This window comes from Orbicella faveolata, unplaced genomic scaffold (assembly GCF_042242905.1).
Source record: "Orbicella faveolata isolate gen_17 unplaced genomic scaffold, um_ofav_v1 contig_27, whole genome shotgun sequence".
NCBI lineage: Eukaryota > Metazoa > Cnidaria > Anthozoa > Scleractinia > Merulinidae > Orbicella > Orbicella faveolata.
The window spans coordinates 6,567,591-6,572,860 of record NW_028301555.1 but is presented as its reverse complement, the minus strand read 5'-3'; the positions used below and the strand labels follow the sequence as shown (position 1 = coordinate 6,572,860).

Genomic DNA, 5,270 nt, shown 5'->3' with positions numbered 1-5,270 from the left:
TATGTTGTATTTGCTAAGTCAATAAACGTGCTTTCAGTCTTTCACTCAAAAAAGGGAAATCAATTTCCATCTCGCTTTGTTTGGATTAGATAACTAAACCGCACGACCTGCATTTTCAAACTGAGTAGAAATAAATGTATTATTAAAAACAATAGGTTACAAATTAAAAAGCTGTTGTGAAAATCACTTCGCAATGTCGTAATGGTGTGAAGATTCGCAAGTGAATACATGAACATCATGTATACTTCTCAAACTCATTAATAAATCATCAAGTTTGAATAAAGAAAATCATGACCGTGACGGTGTTTGGATATCTGATCTTAATTAGCATAGATTTTGACGATTTTATTTCTCCGTTTTCTCCTCAGTTTTAGTTTGATATATGACAACTCACATAGTTGCGAGAACAAAGCCTAAGTTATTCAGGCTTGAACCTTGAAAGGGCTCTAACCCATATTATAAGAGTACTGCGAATACATTTTCTTTAAGTATATGTATCCTAACAACACAGTTTCTTAAGCAATTGTCTTACTCCATTTCGAATATCATTCATCCTGCAAAGGTAAATAAAAGGATTGACTGACGAAGACAGAAAGAAAAGCACATTAGACACCAGAAAAGCTAGCTCCACATGTGAATGGTTTTGAAAAGAACTATGAACACCAAGAAAGACGAGAAACGGCAGGTAACTTAAGTAAAACAATAATACGATGTATAGGATAGAATATACGGATTTCTTGTACTTCGCTAAGTCTATTGCTGGTTGACCAAAATTCTGAGATGGTTCATTGGTTCGTACTTGTTGTTGATGATGACGAATAATTCGGAAAACTTTAAAATAGGCTACTGATGTAGCAAACAGGCAAATCAACAGAACGGCGATGGTAATGATATTCAATACCAATCCATGCCTTCCCTTCAGGAGTTGAAAGGAACGTAATATGGGGGCGGGAATTGGAAGGAGAAACAAGCCTGTTAAAGTGAAACGTACTCGACGCCCATTCACCAAAGATCGTCGAGCTGACATGTGCAGCCATCGTTCAATCGACATGAAATTCATAACCAGTACGGTCAAGGCGATGAGGTAGGTACCACAACCTTCAGCAATAATCTTTGCGATGACAAGAAACGCCACAGAATCTTTAATTTCTTGAGGTTTCTTCAAACAAATCATCTCAGCTGCAACAAAGAATGGCTGCGTCATTAGTCCTGTGCAAAAATCGGCAAAAGCCAATCCACATAGAATGATAGAGGAGGCTGTTCTAAGAGACTGGTTCGTCCATATTGTCATCAAAATCAAGGCATTTCCTGTCACAGCTATGGGCGACATAAGAGTGACAATCAGTGAAATTAAGAATTTAACTGCATTAAAAGCTGAAGTGTGGTCTCTGGCAACTCCGTCAAAGCTGCAAAGGCCGAGGAAGGAACTGTATAGAGATATTACAGTCGTGTTATTTGACATGGTGATTAGCTCTGAGAGAAGTATTTTTCAAGCACGTTTTTTTTTCTTAAGGCAATGTCAGAAGCTCAAAGAAATAAACAATTCGTTGTTTATAATTACTGTTTATTTTTTTCTAAGAGGGCACGGTAACGAATCCTGTAATCTGATTGGTTCTTAAGACGGTCATGATTTTCCTACCTCTGATCGCATGACCACGGTCACGGCAATGCACGCGCGATGTATGCGTGGAAAAGGTCAACAATAATAAAAGTGATTTGAGGGAGAGGGAAAGAATAAAAAAAAAAATATATATATATATTTACCAGCTTAGGTAGTAAACCTCCTCCCTCTTTTATCAGAAGAAGACTAAATTTTGTGCTGGCAAACCAGTTGTGTTCCGGATGTAACAATTAATGAGTTGGAAACTTGACAGCGATTATCTCGATAAATGATCTGGGCGCTAAATGAAAATTTGAAGTTTCTGTCACTTTTAGTCTTCATGACTAAACAGACTTAATTTCGCCTTCTTATGGTTAATAAAGATCTGAATGCAGATGTGGGATTTAATTTCAAAATTTTAAGATGGAGGAAGTAAGAAAGAGATAAGCTCCAATGAAAATTAAGGTTTTCCTGTAACGCTTTAAAAGTATGTTATTCCAAGGGGAGTCGTCTTTCAAGGCGCTCAAGACAAGAAAATGAACCGTATATGTAGATTAACAGTTACAACTACCACAAGAGGCTTTTGAAGACATGATTGATCATCGCAGTTATATGCACAACTTTAGCAGTTGTGAAATTAAAGCCTGAAAAAAAAAAAAAAAAAAAAATTAAAAATAAAAATGAAAAATAAATAAGATAAAATAAAAAAAAAAAAAAACAAATTCAGGCCTGAACGAAATTCCAACCCATGATCTCTGCGATACCGGTGCAGTGCTCTAACAACTGAGCTATCTAGCCAACTGAGAGCTGATCATATTGTGAGTTCGTTACATACCCGTAGGTGGTGACGAATGCAAGTGAATACATGAAAGATCATATATTTGAACTGTGGAGAAAGTTATGAAGACATGATTGATCGTCGCAGTTATATACACAACTTAAGTAGTTGTGAAATTAAAGCCTGAAAAAAAAAAAAAATTCGGGCCTGAACTGGATTCGAACCCATGACCTGTGCGATACCGGTGTAGTGCTCTACCAACTGAACTATCAAGCCAACTGGGAGCTGATCATTTTGTGAGTTCGTTAATTTTTTTTCAGGCTTTAATTTCACAACTGCTTAAGTTGTGTATATGATTGTGATGGTCAATCATGTCTTCATAACTTTCTCCGCAGTTCAAATATATGATCTCTCATATATTCACTTGCAAAAGAGGCGTTTCTCGGAGTCGTGGCACTCAAATTTGGACAGCACCGCCATCAACGAAAGGAAACCGCTCCATCTCGCTTACCTGCCTTTGATTAGATTCAAAATCAAGAAAATGACTGAGTTGAGAGACAACACACGACGCCATATTGGACGAGAACACGTGCTACTTTATTATGTAACCCAGAGTGCAACGCGCACCCTAACAACTGCGAACGGGCTTGTAGCGCGAGTAGAGTAACGAGCTGTGACGAATGTGGACAGAAGCCACCGAAAAATCAGAAAACCAAAACCAGATCGGATTTGAAAAACCTTAGAAAATGTCTAACATCGGAAGTAGTAATTTCAGTCACATGAAGAAACATTTGTATTTTGATTTTAGCGCTGTTTACTTTTTGCAGTTGCTCTTTGCTCTTTCAACCTTACCGAAAGGACACAACATTCAGCCTTTGTTTACAGTATACAGCTAAAAAAAGAGAATACCCTGAAAGGGAATCATCGCACACGAGGCTTTTGCAGATGTAATCAGTTCCTGGAGCTTTATATTTGAATCGGATCACTTTGACAGAATAAAAGAGGGTATAAGGAACGGTTGATTAAAAATCTCACAGCTGATAATCAAGCTCCAATATTAATTTCCAACTTTAATTTAAAACTACGACAAAACTGTGTACGTAATTGAAAAGTGGTCGACAAGATCTAGAGGTAGTAATAAGAAGGTTGTAAGTTAAATAAAACGCGCTGTTGTGATCTATTTAAAACATGAATCATGTAAAATGTAAAGCAATAATCTTGATTCTGAATGCGAACCTTAACCGGCCGTTAACGGTGATGACTGTGACTAAGGTGAACGTGTTTGAAGGTTCTTCTTCTATTGCTTTGAAATAATGAAATCTTTTGTTAAAGCAAACAAAAAACATAAAGTGAAATTTATCTTTCAGTTTTTCACATTGATTTCCAGCTTGTCATGACTAACATTAAATATGGCAAGCAAGGAGCTTGAGGGTTTATTTGAGCTTTCTATAATTTGATGAAAGTGAAATATAGAAAACAGCATGTGTTGAAAGACTGCAGAGAATTTTAATAGAAAGACTTTGCGTTGGTAAATTATTTTTAATCATACAGCGATTGAATATTTTACGTTGTTTCATACGCGTAAGAAAGTTTTACGACGTTTTAATTTTGGGGCGCTTATTTAATCGTCCTTGCTCTCGAAAAATCCAAAAAGTCCGCCAAATTAGAAACATTATCGAGAAGACCGTTGCCCGGCGTCAAAAAATTAATATTCTTGGCCAAACTATGAAGTATTTAACAAGCAAAAGGTAAACAGCCTTGATGTTTAATTCAATGAACTTCTTGGAGAAAAAGTTGAAGAACTGCTCAGTATCGAAGAATAAACAAATGATGCTTCACCCCCGGAACGAGAAACATTTTTTTTTGAAAGCCACCTGAACATTTCAATTCGTTTGTTTAGTGAGAATAATTCATCAAAAAAATCCATTTTTCCAGGGAAAACAACTAAGATTAAAAACTGAAAAGCTGCTTTACGCGCAGATGTAGATGACAAGACCACATTACCAGTGTGTCCCCAAACCATAGTCTAGGTTAGTTTTGCCGGAGTTTTCTTTTGGAAGAGGTTATTTGAAGAATTCTCAGTTTGTTGCTCAGAACACAGCCATGTTTAACAACTCAACATGTTCTCCAGCATATAGTCCTTATAGCTCTTGTTGTTTCGATGGTACCACGAGGAATCAAAGTTCTGCTTTTCGTGCATTAACTCTTTCAACTTCAATTATTGTTGCCATTTTGTCTCCTGTAGCAGTGGTAGGAAATGCTTTGATAATGGCTGCAGTGTGGAGGAATCATTCCCTCAGGACACCTTCTTATATTCTTTTATTCGGTTTGGCATGTACTGATCTTTTTACAGGTCTCGTCACACAACCTGTGCCTGTCGCAATCGAATGGATGCTCTTAAAGAATCCCCAGGAAACCGAGAAATTGCAGTCGTTCCTTCTTTACGCCAGGCCTCTTGCAGTAGTCTGTGGAAGTTACTTTGCTTTCTTAAGTATAATACTTGTGATTCTAATGTCAGTTGAAAGATGGCTGCACGTGGCTCGTCGACATTTGCTAACCGTTCGTCGTTGCTGCATCATCGCGTCAACAGTGTCCGTTCTCCTGATCCCTCTGGTAGTTTGTCTTACGTTCAAGGGAATTGATCTACTCAACAAGTTTGCATTTCCTCTTTTATTAGTTTGTCTTTTAACCACTTCAATCGCCTACTATAAAGTTTATCGAATAATTCGTCGCCACCAGCAACAAGTTCAAGGAAAAGAATCGTCTGAAAACTGTGGTCAACCTGCAATAAATGTGGCGAAGTATAAAAAATCTGTTTTCACGGTACTGTACATCGTTGTAGTTTTTTACATTACGTATGTTCCTTCTGTTGTAAAGATCGGATTTTCCATT

General features: G+C 37.2%; 1 long non-coding RNA gene across 1 annotated transcript; it reads left to right on the top strand.

Annotated features, from left to right (window-relative positions):
- The first annotated feature begins 407 nt into the window (after positions 1-407).
- Positions 408-2,578, top strand: LOC149107377 (uncharacterized). Its single transcript, XR_016209558.1, has 2 exons — positions 408-685; positions 923-2,578. It is a non-coding gene; the product is annotated as an uncharacterized LOC149107377 (long non-coding RNA).
- Positions 2,579-5,270: the final 2,692 nt, after the last annotated feature.